Source organism: Arachis hypogaea, chromosome 3, assembly GCF_003086295.3.
Source record: "Arachis hypogaea cultivar Tifrunner chromosome 3, arahy.Tifrunner.gnm2.J5K5, whole genome shotgun sequence".
NCBI classification, from domain to species: Eukaryota; Viridiplantae; Streptophyta; class Magnoliopsida; order Fabales; family Fabaceae; genus Arachis; species Arachis hypogaea.
Window position 1 is genome coordinate 70,312,807 of NC_092038.1, and position 16,189 is coordinate 70,328,995.

At 40.0% G+C, this 16,189-nt stretch overlaps 1 non-coding gene across 1 annotated transcript; it reads right to left on the minus strand.

The window, feature by feature from the left end:
* Nucleotides 1-4,172: 4,172 nt before the first annotated feature.
* LOC112793820 (small nucleolar RNA R71) lies at nt 4,173-4,276 on the minus strand. The gene has a single exon (XR_003198512.1). It is a non-coding gene; the product is annotated as a small nucleolar RNA R71 (small nucleolar RNA).
* Between the last annotated feature and the right edge of the window lie 11,913 nt (nt 4,277-16,189).

The following is a 16,189-nucleotide window of genomic DNA, read 5'->3' on the forward strand; positions in this document are numbered from 1 at the left end:
GGGGGTGGTCCTTGGTCATAAAATCTCAAAAAGGGGTATAGAAGTGGACAAGAAAAAAGTGGAGGTGATTGAAAAGTTACCCCCACCTTGCAATGTCAAAGCAATTAGAAGTTTTCTAGGACATGTAATGAGCGGATAATTTATACGCTTTTTGGCATTGTTTTTAGATAGTTTTTAGTATAATCTAGCTACTTTTAGGGATGTTTTCATTAGTTTTTATGCTAAATTCACATTTCTGGACTTTACTACGAGTTTGTGTGTTTTTCTATGATTTTAAGTATTTTCTGGCTGAAATTGAGGGACCTGAGCAAAACTCTGATAAAAAGCTGACAAAGGACTACTGATGCTGTTGGATTCTGACCTCCCTATACTCGAAATGGATTTTCTGGAGCTATAGAACTCCGAATGGCGCGCTCTCAACGGCATTGAAAAGTATACATCCAGAGCTTTCCAGCAATATATAATAGTCCATACTTTATTCGTGATTAGATGACGTACACTGGCGCTCAACGCCAGTACCATGCTGCATTCTGGAGTCAAACGCCAGAAACACGTCATGAACCAGAGTTGAACGCCAAAAACACATTACAACTTGGCGTTCAACTCCAAAAGAAGCCTCTGCACGTGTAAAGCTCAAGCTCAGCCCAAGCGCACACCAAGTAGGCCCTGGAAGTGGATTTCTGCATCAATTACTTACTTTTGTGAATCCTAGTAGCTAGTCTTGTATAAATAGGACATTTTACTATTGTATTAGACACCTTTTTTGACCGATCCTGGATCTGGGATTGTATTTTTGATCCTGTGATCACGTTTTGGGGGCTGGCCATTCAGCCATGCCTGAACCTTCATCACTTATGTATTTTCAACGGTGGAGTTTCTACACACCATAGATTAAGGGTGTGGAGCTCTGGTGTACCCCGAGTTTTAATGCAATTACTACTATCTTTTATTCAAATTAAATCGTATTTCTGTTCTAAGATACTACTCGTACTTCAACCTGATGGATGTGATGATCTGTGACGCTCATCATCAACCGTCCCTATAAACGCGTGCCTGACAACCACTTCCGTTCTACAAGCGAAAGCTAGAGTGTGTATCTCTTGGATTCCTGATGCACAATGCATGGTTGCCCTCGCCTGACAACCGAGCCTTCTATTCCATGAGATCAGAGTCTTCGTTGTATAAGCTAGAATTGATGGCGGCATTCATGAGTATCCGAAAAGTCTAAACCTTGTCTGTGGTATTCCGAGTAGGATTCCGGGATTGAATGACTGTGACGAGCTTCAAACTCGCGATTGTTGGGCGTGATGACAAACGCAAAAGAATCAAGGGATTCTATTCCAACATGATCGAGAACCGACAGATGATTAGTCGTGCCGTGACAGAGCATTTGGACCTTTTTCACTGAGAGGATGGGATGTAGCCATTGACAACAGTGATGCCCTACATACAGCTTGCCATGGAAAGGAGTAAGAAGGATTGGATGAAGGTAGTAGGAAAGCAGAGATTCAGAAGGAGCACAGCATCTTCATACGCCTATCTGAAATTCCCATCGCTGATCTACATAAGTATTTCTATCTTTACTTTCAGTTTATTTATTATTATTATTTGAAAACCCTATCACCATTTATTATCCGCCTGACTGAGATTTACAAGATGACCATAGCTTGCTTCACACCAACAATCTCTGTAGGATCGACCCTTATTCACATAAGGTTTATTACTTGGACGACCCAGTACACTGGCTGGTTAGTTGAGCGAAGTTGTGAAATTATGTTTAGACCATGGTATTGAGCACCAAGTTTTTGGGGCCATTACCTGGGAATCAATTTCTAACAAAAATTTAAGTATGAATCACAATTTCGTCCACCAAGTTTTTGGCGCCGTTGCCCGGGATTGTTCGAGTTTGGACAACTAACGGTTCATCTTGTTGCTCAGATTAGGTAATTTTCTTTTTATTTTATTTTCAAAAAAATATTTCTCATCTATTTTCAAAAATTATTCTAGATTTTTAAGAATGAATTCTAGTGTTTCATGAAGCATGTTAAAGCCTGGCTGGCTGTAAAGCCATATCCAAATTCTTTTGGATTGAGGCTTCCAAAAATCAGCATAGAGGCAAGTTAATTGAAATATCAGCTGTTGTATGACTAATTTATATCCTAAAGATGACTGGCTATTAAGCCATGTCCAACTTTGGATTGGAGCTTTAGGCTAACATTGAAAGATTCCTGGAATTCTTCTTAAAAATTTTGAATTTCTTATTTTCTTTTTCCTATATGTTTTTCGAAAAATATAAAATAAAATCCAAAAAAATAATAAAATAAAAAAAATTTGTGTTTGTTGTTTGAGTCTTGAGTCAATTGTTAAGTTTGGTGTCAATTGCACATTCATCTTGTTCTTGTATTTTTCGAAAATTTAGGCATTCATAGTGTTCTTCATGATCTTCAAGTTGTTCTTGGTAAGTCTTCTTGTTTGATCTTTAAATTTTCTTATTTTGTGTTGTATGATGTTTTTCATGTGCATTTTCGCATTCATAGTGACTAAGCATTAAAGATTTCTAAGTTTGGTGTCTTGCATGTTTTCTTTGCATCAAAAATTTTTCAAAATCATGTTCTTGATATTCATCATGATTTTCAAAGTGTTCTTGGTGTTCATCTTGACATTCATAGTGTTCTTGCATGCATCATTGGTTTTGATCCAAAATTTTCATGTTTTGGGTCATATTTGTGTGTTTCTCTCTCATCATTAAAAATTCAAAAATCAAAAAATTATCTTTTTCTTATTTTTCTCATAAATTTTGAAATTTTGGGTTGACTTAGTCAAAAAATTTTAAAAATAAGTTGTTTCTTGTTAGTCAAGTCAAAATTTCAATTTTAAAAATCTTATATTTCCAAAATCTTTTTCAAAAAAATAAAATCTTTTTCATTTTTTTTATTATTTTCGAAAATTTTTTAAAATTTTCAAAATCTTTTTTCTTATCTTTATTTCCAAAAATTTGAAGTTTGTTACTTTCTTGATAAGAAAGGTTCAATGTTTAAATTCTAGAATAATATCTTTTAGTTTCTTGTTAGTCAAGTAATTAATTTTAATTTTAAAATTTAAATCTTTTCCAACCATATCTTTTTAATCATATCTTTTTATCATATCTTTTTCAAAATTTTATCTTTTTCAAAAATTTGATTTCAAAATATCTTCTTATCTTCTTATATTTTCAAATTTGATTTTCAAATCTTTTTTCAACTAACTATTTGACTTTTTGTTTATTTCTTATCTTTTTCAAAACCACCTAACAACTTTTCTCTCTCTAATTTTCGAAAATACCTCCTTCTTTTTTAAAAATTCTTTTTAATCAATTAATTATTTTAAATTTTAATTTTAATTTTATTTCTTATCTTAATTTTCGAAAATCATTAACTCCTTTTCAAAATTGTTTTCGAAAACTTCTGTCTCTCATCTTATTCTCTTTATTTATTCATTTACTAACAATTCTCTTCATCTCAAATCTCTGCCCCTATCCTCACCCTTGTGTTTGGATTCTCCTTTCTTTATTCCCTTCTTCTTCTACTAACATAAAGGAATCTCTATACAGTGACATAGAGGATTCCTCTTTCTTTTCTGTTCTCTTCTCTTTCATATGAGCAGGAACAAGGAAAAAGGTATTCTTGTTGAAGCTGATCCAGAACCTGAAAGGACTCTGAAGAGGAAACTAAGTGAAGCTAAATTACAACAATCCAGAGACAACCTTGCTGAAATTTTCGAACAAGAAAAGGAGATGGCAGCCGAACCCAACAACAATAATGCAAGAAGGATGCTTGGTGATTATACTGCACCTACGTCCAAGTTTGATGGAAGAAATATCTCAATTCCTGCCATTGGTGCAAACAATTTTGAGCTGAAACCTCAATTAGTTGCTCTAATGCAACAGAACTGCAAGTTTCATGGACTTCCATCAGAAAGATCCCTACCAGTTCTTGATTGAGTTCTTGCAGATCTGTGAGACTGTTAAGACTAATGGAGTAGATCCTGAGGTCTACAGGCTCATGCTTTTCCCTTTTGCTATAAGAGACAGAGCTAGAACATGGTTGGACTCTCAACCTAAAGATAGTCTGGACTCCTAGGATAAGCTGGTCACGGCCTTCTTGGCTAAGTTCTTTCCTCCACAAAAGCTGAGCAAGCTTAGAGTGGATGTTCAGACCTTCAAACAAAAAGATGGTGAATCCCTCTATGAAGCTTGGGAAAGATATAAGAAGATGACCAAAAGATGTCCTTCTGACATGTTTTCAGAATGGACCATGATAGATATATTCTATTATGGTCTATCTGAGTTCTATAAGATGTCACTAGACCATTCTACAGGTGGATCCATTCACCTAAAGAAAACACCTGCAGAAGCTCAAGAACTTATTGACATGGTTGCAAATAACCAGTTCATGTACACTTCTGAGAGGAATTTCATGAATAATGGGACGCCTCAAAGGAAGAGAGTTCTTGAAATTGATGTTCTGAATGCCATATTGGTTCAGAACAAAATGTTGACTCAGCAAGTCAACATGATTTCTCAAAGTCTGAATGGATGGCAAAATGCATCCAACAGTACTAAAGAGGCATCTTCTGAAGAAGAAGCTTATGATCCTGAAAACCCTGCAATGGCAGAGGTAAATTACATGGGTGAACCTTATGGAAACACCTATAATTCTTCATGGAGAAATCATCCAAATTTCTCATGGAAGGATGAACAAAAGCCTCAACAAGGCTTTAATAATGGTGGAAGAAACAGGTTTAGCAATGGCAAGCCTTTTCCATCATCTTCTTAGCAACAGACAGAGAATTCTGAGTAGAACACCTCTAACTTAGCAGATATAGTCTCTGATCTGTCTAAGGCCATTCTAAGCTTCATGAGTGAAACAAGGTCCTCCATCAGAAATTTGGAGGCACAAGTGGGCCAGCTGAGTAAGAAAGTCACTGAAACTCCTCCTAGTACTCTCCCAAGCAATACTGAAGAAAATCCAAAAAGAGAGTGCAAGGCCATTGATATAATCAACATGGCCGAACCTAGAGAAGAAGGAGAGGACATGAATCCCAATGAGGAATACCTCATGGGATGTCTCTCAAGCAAGAAGGAGTTCCCTATTGAGGATCCAAAAGAATCTGAGGCTCATATAGAGACCATAGAGATTCCATTAAACCTCTTTCTGCCATTCATGAGCTCTGAAGACTATTCTTCCTCTGAAGAGGATGAAGATGTAACTGGAGAGCAAGTTGCTCAATATTTAGGAGCTGTTATGAAGCTGAATGCCAAGTTATTTGGTAATGAGACTTGGGAAGGTGAACCTCCCTTGCTCATTAGTGAACTAGATACATGGGTTCAACAAACTTTACCACAAAAGAGACAAGATCCTGGCAAATTCATAATACCCTGCACCATAGGCACCAAGATCTTTGAAAAAGCTCTGTGTGACCTAGGGTCAGGTATAAATCTTATGCCACTCTCTGTAATGGAGAAGCTGGGGATCATTGAGGTACAACCTGCCATATTCTCATTACAAATGGCAAACAAGTCAGTAAGACAAGCTTATGGATTAGTAGAGGACGTGTTAGTGAAGGTTAAAGGCCTTTACATCCCTACTGATTTCATAATCTTAGACACTAGGAAGGAGGAGGATGAATGCATCATCCTTGGAAGACCCTTCCTAGCAGCAGTAGGAGCTGTGATTGATGTTGACAGAGGAGAACTAGTCTTTCAATTAAATGGGGACTACCTTGTGTTTAAAGCTCAATGATCTTCTTCTGTAACCATAGAGAGGAAGCATGAAAAGCTTCTCTCAGTACAGAGTCAAACAAAGCCCCCACAATCAAGCTCTAAGTTTGATGTTGGGAGGCCACAGCCAAAACTCTAAGTTTGGTGTTGAATCCCCACTTCCAAACTCTAAGTTTGGTGTTGGGAGTCTACAACATTGACCTGATCACCTGTGTGGCTCAATGAGAGCCCACTGTCAAGCTATTGACATTAAAAAAGCGCTTATTGGGAGGCAACCCAATTTTTATCTAATTTTATTTTTATTGTTCTTTTATGTTTTATTAGGTTCATGATCATGTGGAGTCACAAAAAAATACTAAAATTAAAAATAGAATAAAAAACAGCAGAAGAAAAATCACACCCTGAAGGAAGGACTTACTGGCGTTTAAACGCCAGTAAGGAGCATCTGGCTGGCGTTCAACGCCAGAACAGAGCATGGATCTGGCATTGAACGCCAGAAACAAGCAACATCCTGGCATTTGAACGCCAGGAATATACCCTGAGGAAAGCTGGTGCTAAACGCCAGAAGCAAGCATGGAACTGGCGTTCAACGCCATAAACATGCTGCAATTGGGCGTTGAACGCCCAACATAAGCATCACTTCGGTGTTTAAATGCCAGAATTGTATGCAAAGGCATTTTTCATGCCTAATTGGTGCAGGGATGTAAATCCTTGACACCTCAGTATCTGTGGACCCTATAGGATCATCTCAGGATCTGTAAACCCCACAGGATCCCCACATACCCCAACTCACCTTCTCTCCTTTTCTTCACATTCATACTCTCTTCCCCATAAACACTCTACCCCAAAACCCTTCACCAATCACCTCAATCTCTCTTTCCAATTACCCCCCTTCACCACTCGCATCCATCCACTCTTTCCCATAAACCCCACCTACCTTCAAAATTCAAAATTTCTTTCCCACCCAAACCCACTCAAAATTTCTCTCCCTCTCCGCTCCCTATATAAACCCCTCCATCCTTCTTCATTTTCACACAACACAATCCCCTCTTCTACACCTTAGCCGAATACACCTCCCCCCCACTCTCCTCCATATTTTCTCTTCTTCTTCTTATTTTCTTTCTTCTTTTGCTTAAGGGCGAGCAATATTCTAAGTTTGGTTTGGTAAAAGTATAGCTTTTTGTTTTTCCATAACCACCTATGGCACCTACTCCCTCTCCGCTCCCTATATAAACCCCTCCATCCTTCTTCATTTTCACACAACACAATCCCCTCTTCTACACCTTAGCCGAATACACCTCCCCCCCACTCTCCTCCATATTTTCTCTTCTTCTTCTTATTTTCTTTCTTCTTTTGCTTAAGGGCGAGCAATATTCTAAGTTTGGTTTGGTAAAAGTATAGCTTTTTGTTTTTCCATAACCACCTATGGCACCTAAGACCGGAGAAGCCTCGAAAAAAGGGAAAGGGAAGACAAAAGCTTCCACCTCTGAGTCATGGGAGATAGAGAGATTCATCTCCAAAGCCCATCAAGACCACTTATATGATGTTGTGGCCAAGAAGAAGGCGATCCCTGAGGTCCCTTTCAAGCTTAAGAAAAATGAGTTTCCAGAGATCCGACATGAGATCCAAAGAAGAAGTTGGGAAGTTCTGTCCAACCCCATTCAACAAGTTGGAATCTTAATGGATCAAGAGTTCTATGCCAATGTATGGATCACTAGGAACCATGATCAAAGTATGAACCCGAATCCAAAGAACTATCTTACAATGGTTCGGGGGAAATACTTAGATTTTAGTCCGGAAAATGTGAGGTTGGCATTCAACTTGCCAATGATGCAAGGAGATGCACACCCCTACACAAGAAGGGTCAACTTTGATCAAAGGTTGGACCAAGTCCTTATTGACATATGTGTTGAAGGAGCTCAATGGAAAAGAGACTCCAAAGGCAAGCCGGTTCAATTAAGAAGACTGGACCTCAAGCCTGTAGCTAGAGGATGGTTAGAGTTCATCCAACACTCCATCATCCCTACTAGCAACCGATCCAAAGTTACTGTGGATCGAGCCATCATGATTCATAGCATCATGAATGGAGAGGAAGTAGAAGTTCATGAAGTCATCTCCCTTGAATTCTACAAAATAGCCGAAAAGTTCGGCCATGCTTGAACCTTCATCACTTATTTATTTTCAACGGTGGAGTTTTTACACACCATAGATTAAGGGTGTGGAGCTCTGCTGTACCCCGAGTTTTAATGCAATTACTACTATCTTTTATTCAAATTCAATAGTATTTCTATTCTAAGATACTACTCGTACTTCAACCTGATGGATGTGATGATCCGTGACACTCATCATCATCCGTCCCTATGAACGTGTGCCTGACAACCACTTTCGTTCTACAAGCGAAAGCTAGAGTGTGTATCTCTTGGATTCCTGATGCACGACACATGGTTGCCCTCGCCTGACAACTGAGCCTTCCATTTTGTGAGATCAGAGTCTTCGTGGTATAAGCTAGAATTGATGGCGGCATTCATGAGAATCCGGAAAGTCTAAACCTTGTCTGTGGTATTTCGAGTAGGATTCTGGGATTGAATGACTGTGATGAGCTTCAAACTCGTGATTGTTGGGTGTGATGACAAACGTAAAAGAATCAAGGGATTCTATTCCAACATGATCGAGAACCGACAGATGATTAATCGTGCCGTGACAGAGCATTTGGACCTTTTTCACTGAGAGGATGGGATGTAGCCATTGACAACGGTGATGCCCTACATACAGCTTGCCATGGAAAGGAATAAGAATGATTGAATGGAGGTAGTAGGAAAGCAGATATTCAGAAGGAGCACGGCATCTTCATACACCTATCTGAAATTCCCAACGGGCAAGTAGAGGTTTCCAACAGGGAGCTAAAAAGGATTCTTGAAAAAAGTGTTGGAAGCTCAAGGAAGGACTAGTCTAAAAAGCTGGACGATGCTTTATGGGCCTACAAAACAGCCTTCAAGACCCCCATTGGGATGTCTCCATACCAATTTGTATTTGGCAAGGCTTGCCACTTGCCAGTTGAGCTTGAACATAGAGCATTCTGGGCTCTAAAACTGTTGAACTTTGATGAGCAAGTGGTGCACGAAATTGCAATCACACTTTTGCAATTCCGCACAACTAACCAGCAAGTGCACTGGGTCGTCCAAGTAATACCTTACGTGAGTAAGGGTCGATCCCACGGAGATTGTCGGCTTGAAGCAAGCTATGGTTATCTTGTAAATCTTAGTCAGGATATCAGAAATTATCAGGATTGATTGTGAAAAGTAAAAGAACATGAAATAAGTACTTGTTTTGCAGTGATAGAGAATAGGTTAAGGTTTTGGAGATGCTCCATCTTCTGAATCTCTGCTTTCCTACTGTCTTCTTCTTCAAGCACGCAAGGCTCCCTCCATGGCAAGCTGTATGTAGGGTTTCACTGTTGTCAGTGGCTACCTCCCATCCTCTCAGTGGAAATGTTCAACGCACCCTGTCACGGCACGGCTATCCATCTGTCGGTTCTCAATCAGGCCGGAATAGAATCCAGTGATTCTTTTGCGTCTGTCACTAACGCCCCGCCTTCAGGAGTTTGAAGCTCGTCACAGTCATTCAATCATCGAATCCTACTCAGAATACCACAGACAAGGTTTAGACCTTCCGGATTCTCTTGAATGCCGCCATCAGTTCTAGCTTATACCACAAAGATTCTGATTAAAGAATCCAAGAGATATCTACTTAATCTAAGGTAGAACGGAGGTGGTTGTCAGGCACACGTTCATAGTTGAGAATGATGATGAGTGTCACGGATCATCACATTCATCCGGTTTAAGAACAAGTAATATCTTAGAATGGAAACAAGCATGATTGAATGAAGAACAGTAGTAATTGCATTAATCCATCAAGACACAGCAGAGCTCCTCACCCCCAACCATGGGGTTTAGAGACTCATGCCATGGAAGGTATAAAAAGAAACGTGTAAAGTGTCATGAGGTGCAGATACAATGTCAAAAGATCCTATTAATAGTAAGCTAGTAACCTAGGGTATACAGAGATGAGTAAATGACATAAAAATCCACTTCTGGGTCCACTTAGTGTGTGCTTGGGCTGAGCATTGAAGCTTTCATGTGTAGAGACTTTTTCTGGAGTTAAACGCCAGCTTTCATGCCAGTTTGGGCGTTTAACTCCAATTTTTATGCCAGTTCCAGCGTTAAACGCTGGAAATTCTGAGGCTGATTTGCAACGCCGGTTTGGGCCATCAAATCTCGGGCAAAGTATGGACTATTATACATTGCTGGAAAGCCCAGGATGTCTACTTTCCAACGCCGTTGAGAGCGCACCAACTGGGCTTCTGTAGCTCCAGAAAATCCACTTCGAGTGCAGGGAGGTCAGAATCCAACAGCATCTGCAGTCCTTTTCAGCCTCTGAATCAGATTTTTGCTCAGGTCCCTCAATTTCGGCCAGAAAATACCTGAAATCACAGAAAAACACACAAACTCATAGTAAAGTCCAGAAAAGTGAATTTTAATTAAAAACTAATAAAAATATACTAAAAACTAACTAAATCATACTAAAAACATACTAAAAACAATGCCAAAAAGCGTATAAATTATCCGCTCATCACAACACCAAACTTAAATTGTTGCTTGTCCCCAAGCAACTGAAAATCAAAATAGAATAAAAAGAAGAGAATATACTATAGACTCCAAGATATCAAGGAAACTTAGCTCCAATTAGATGAGCGGGACTAGTAGCTTTTTGCTTCCGAACAGTTTTGGCATCTCACTTTATCCTTTGAAGTTCAGAATGATTGGCATCTATAGGAACTCAGAACTCAGATAGTGTTATTGATTCTCCTAGTTAAGTATAATGATTCTTGAACATAGCTAGTGTATGAGTCTTGGCTATGGCCCAAAGCACTCTGTCTTCCAGTATTACCACCAGATACATACATGCCACAGACACATAATTAGGTGAACCTTTTCAGATTGTGACTCAGCTTTGCTAGAGTCCCCAATTAGAGGTGTCCAGGGTTCTTAAGCACACTCTTTTTGCCTTGGATCACAACTTTATTCTTTCTTTTTCTTTCTTTTTCTTCCTTTTTTTTTCGATTTTTTTTTTTTGCTTCAAGAATCAGTCTGATGATTTTTCAGATCCTCAATAACAGTTCTCTTTTTCCTTCATTCTTTCAAGAGCCAACAATTTTAACATTCTCAAAACAACAAATTCAAAAGACATATGCACTATTCAAGCATTCATTCGGAAAACAAAAAGTATTGTCACCACATCAAACTAATTCAACTAGTTTCAAGGATAAATTCGAAATCCTGTACTTCTTGTTCTTTTGTGATTAAAGCATTTTTCATTTAAGAGAGGTGATGGATTCATAGGACATTCATAGCTTTAAGACATGAATTTTAAATTTTATTAATTATGAATTAAGAACAAGACTCAAAAATAGATATAAAATGAGACTAGAAAATAAAAAATAGAAAACAAAAAAATTTAAATAGGCTCCTAATGATAGAGATTTTCACAGAGTTAGGACTCAACAACCTTGATTTTGAGAAGTGGATGCTCCCTCAAATTGAGGGGAGAATTTCTGGCGTTTCAGTTCTTGAAGTTCACGCCCCTGCTTCTCTTGTTCCTTTAGCAATTTGCAGAGCATGCAGTTCTGATTCTGCTGTTCTTCCTTAAGTTGCTCTATAGTCTCTTGCAACTTGGTGATAGATGCTTCTAGGCTGGCCCAGTAGCCAATTTCAGGAAATTCAGGGAGGAACTCCTGCGCCCGCCTTTTGATGGAGATGTCTTGCATTTGTCCTTCTATTGACTTCTTGGTGATTGGATGTTCAATGGGTATGAATTCATCTACTCCCATCTTTACCCCAGCCTCTTTACAGAGCAAGGAGATCAAGCTTGGGTAAGCTAGTTTGGCTTCAGTGGAATTCTTATTTGCAATTGTGTAGATCTCACAAGCAATCACATGATGAACCTCCACTTCTTTTCCAAGCATAATGCAATGAATCATCACTGCTCTCTTGATAGTGACCTCAGAACGGTTGCTAGTGGGCAGTATGGAACGCCCAATAAAGTCTAGCCAACCTCTTGCAATTGGTTTGAGGTCTCCCCTCTTGAGTTGGTTTGGGACACCCTTAGAATTGGTTATCCACTTAGTTCCAGGGAGGCATATGTCCTTTAGAACTTGATCCAACCCTTTATCTGCTCTCACCATTCTCCTATTAAAGGATTCAGGATCATCTTGCAGTTGAGGCAATTTGAAGATTTCTCTTATTTTGTCCAGATGGAAGTACATAACTTTCCCTCTGACCATGGTTCTGTAGGCATGGTAAGCAGTTCCAGTCATTCTCTGCTTATCTGTTAGCCACAGATTTGAGTAGAATTCCTGAACCATATTTCTTCCAACCTTTATCTCAGGATTGGTTAGAACTTCCCATCCTCTATTTCGAATTTTCTCTTGGATCCCCGGATATTCATCTTCTTTCAGATCAAATTTAACTTCTGGGATCACTAACCTCAGACCCATTATTTTGTGATAATGGTCTTCATGTTCTTTGGTTAAGAACTTCTCTTGATTCCAAAGATTCTTTGGATTATTCTCTTTCTTTCCTCTTAAATTGGTTTGTTTTCCCTTAGGAGCCATGATTTTGATGAATCTTGGCTTAGTGATCACGGAAAAGCACACCAAACTTAGAGGTTTGGTTGTCCTCAAGCAAAAGAAAGGAAAGAAGAGAGAGAGGAGAAGAGAAAATTCGAATGGTGTGGGGGAATGAAGAGGCCGAACGTATTTTTATAAGGGGGGAAGGAGATTTCGAAAAAAATTGAAAGGAGATTTGAGAAGATATGGAGATAATTTGAGAGAAGGGTGAGTTTTTGAATAAGATTTGGGATTGATTTGAGAGAGATTTGAAGAATAATTTTGATTTTTGAAGATTTGAAAGTGAATGATGAAAGGTTGAAATGTGTTTTTGTAGAAAAGTATGGGTAAGAAAAGGAAAGTTTGAAAAAATTTGATTTGAAAACAAAATCTTGGTCCCCCCCACCTTTCTGGCGTTAAACGCCCAGAATGGCATCCAATCTGGCGTTTAACGCCCATTTGCTGCCCATTGTGGGCGTTTAACGCCCAGCCAGGTGCCCTGGCTGGCGTTAAACGCCAGAATTTCCTTTATCACTGGGCGTTTTGCTAAACGCCCAGGATGCTGCACACCTGGCGTTAAACGCCCAGAATGGTGCCCATTTTGGCGTTTAACGCCCAAAATGGCACCATTACTGGCGTTAAACGCCCAGAATGGGCCATTCTGGGCGTTTAACGCCCAAAATACCCCTTACTGGCATTCTTTCGCCAGTAAGCTCTTTTTCTCTGCTTTTTGCACTGAATCCTTCTGTAACTCTGTGAATTCCTTCATTTTTGATACTTGCCTTTGTAAAAACAAAATATATACCCTGCTAATGACTGGGTTGCCTCCCAGCAAGCGCTTCTTTACTGTCTTTAGCTGGACCTTTACTGAGAATCACTCAAGTCTCAGTTTTGAGCATTCCTGCTCAAAATTGCTTTCAAGATAATGCTTGATTCTCTGTCCATTAACAATGAACTTTTTGTCAGAATCAATATCCTGAAGCTCAACATATCCATATGGTGACACTCCTGTAGTCACATACGGACCCCTCCACCGGGATTTAAGTTTTCCTGGAAACAATCTGAGCCTAGAGTTGAAGAGCAGAACTTTTTGTCCTGGCTCAAAGACTCTGGATGACAACTTCTTGTCATGCCACTTCTTTGCCTTTTCTTTATAAATTTTTGCATTTTCAAAGGCATTGAGTCTGAACTCCTCTAGCTCATTTAGCTGGAGCAATATTTTTTCACCAGCTAACTGAGCATCCATGTTTAGGAATCTGGTTGCCCAGTAGGCTTTATGTTCCAGTTCCACGGGCAGATGACAGGCCTTCCCAAACACCAGTTGGTATGGAGAGGTTCCTATAGGCGTCTTGAATGCTGTTCTGTATGCCCACAGAGCATCATCCAAACTCTTTGCCCAATCCTTTCTTCGGGCTATCACAGTCCGTTCTAGGATTCTTTTTAGCTCTCTGTTAGAGACTTCAGCTTGCCCATTTGTCTGTGGATGATACGGAGTTGCCACTTTGTGGCTAATTCCATATCTGACCATAGCAGAGTATAGCTGTCTATTGCAGAAATGAGTGCCCCCGTCACTGATTAGTACTCTGGGAACACCAAACCTGCTGAAGATGTGTTTCTGGAGGAATTTCAGCACGGTCTTGGTATCATTAGTGGGTGTAGCAATTGCTTCTACCCACTTAGATACGTAGTCCACTGCTACCAGAATGTAAGTGTTTGAGTATGATGGTGGGAATGGACCCATGAAGTCAATTCCCCATACATCAAACAATTCTATCTCTAATATCCCTTGTTGAGGCATGGCATATCCGTGAGGCAAGTTACCAGGTCTTTGGCAACTGTCACAGTTACGCACAAACTCTCGGGCATCTTTATAGAGAGTAGGCCAGTAGAAGCCACATTGGAGGACTTTAGTAGCTGTTCGCTCACTTCCAAAATGTCCTCCATACTGTGATCCATGGCAGTGTCATAGGATCCTTTGTGCTTCTTCTCTGGGTACACATCTGCGGATCATTCCGTCTGCACATCTCTTAAAGAGATATGGTTCATCCCAGAGGTAGTACTTGGCATCTGAAATTAATTTCTTTCTTTGCACTCTGCTGTACTCCTGGGGTATGAACCTCACAGCTTTATAATTTGCGATATCTGCAAACCATGGAGCTTCCTGAATGGCAAAGAGTTGCTCATCTGGGAAAGTCTCAGAGATCTCAGTAGAAGGGAGGGACGCCCCAGCTACTGGTTCTATTCGGGACAGATGATCAGCTACTTGGTTCTCTGTCCCTTTTCTGTCTCTTATTTCTATATCAAACTCTTGCAGAAGCAACACCCATCTTATAAGCCTGGGTTTTGAATCCTGCTTTGTGAGTAAGTATTTAAGAGCAGCATGGTCAGTGTACACAACCACTTTGGATCCCACTAGATAGGATCTAAACTTGTCAATGGCATAGACCACTGTAAGTAACTCTTTTTCTGTGGTTGTGTAATTCTTCTGTGCGTCATTTAGAACACGGCTGGCATAATAAATGACGTGCAGAAGCTTGTTATGCCTCTGTCCCAACACTGCACCAATGGCATGGTCACTGGCATCACACATTAGTTCAAACGGCAATGTCCAATCTGGTGCAGAGATGACTGGTGCTGTGACCAGCTTAGCTTTCAGGGTCTCAAATGCCTGCAGACACTGTGTGTCAAACACAAATGGTGTGTCAGCAGCTAGCAGGTTACTCAAAGGTTTTGCAATTTTCGAAAAATCCTTTATAAACCTTCTGTAGAATCCTGCATGCCCCAGAAAGCTTCTGATTGCCTTAACATTGGCAGGTGGTGGTAATTTTTCAATTACCTCTACCTTTGCCTTATCCACCTCTATTCCCCTGCTTGAAATTTTGTGCCCAAGGACAATTCCCTCAGTCACCATAAAGTGACATTTCTCCCAGTTTAAAACCAGGTTAGTCTCTTGGCACCTTTTTAGGACAAGTGCTAGGTGATTAAGACAGGAGCTGAATGAGTCTCCATATACTGAGAAGTCATCCATGAAGACTTCCAGAAATTTCTCCACCATATCAGAGAAGATGGATAACATGCATCTCTGAAAGGTTGCAGGAGCATTACACAGACCAAAAGGCATCCTCCTGTAGGCAAACACGCCAGAAGGGCAAGTAAATGCTGTTTTCTCTTGGTCCTGAGGATCTACTGCAATTTGGTTGTAACCTGAATAGCCATCCAAAAAGCAGTAATAATCATGACCAGCTAGTCTTTCTAGCAGTTGGTCTATGAATGGTAAAGGAAAATGATCATTTCTGGTGGCTGTATTGAGCCTTCTGTAGTCAATACACATACGCTATCCTGTGACTGTTCTTGTAGGAACCAGTTCATTTTTTTCATTATGAACCACTGTCATGCCTCCCTTTTTGGGGACAACTTGGACAGGGCTCACCCAGGGGCTATCAGAAATAGGATAAATAATCCCAGCCTCTAGTAATTTAGTGACCTCTTTCTGCACCACCTCCTTCATGGCTGGATTTAGCCTCCTTTGTGGTTGGACCACTGGTTTGGCATTATCCTCCAATAGGATCTTGTGCATGCATCTAGCTGGGCTAATGCCCTTAAGATCACTTATGGACCACCCAAGAGCTGTCTTGTGTGTCCTTAGCACTTGAATCAGTGCTTCCTCTTCCTGTGGATTTAAAGCAGAGCTTATAATCACTGGAAAAGTGTCACCCTCTCCCAGAAATGCATACTTTAGGGATGGTGGTAGTGGTTTGAGTTCAGGT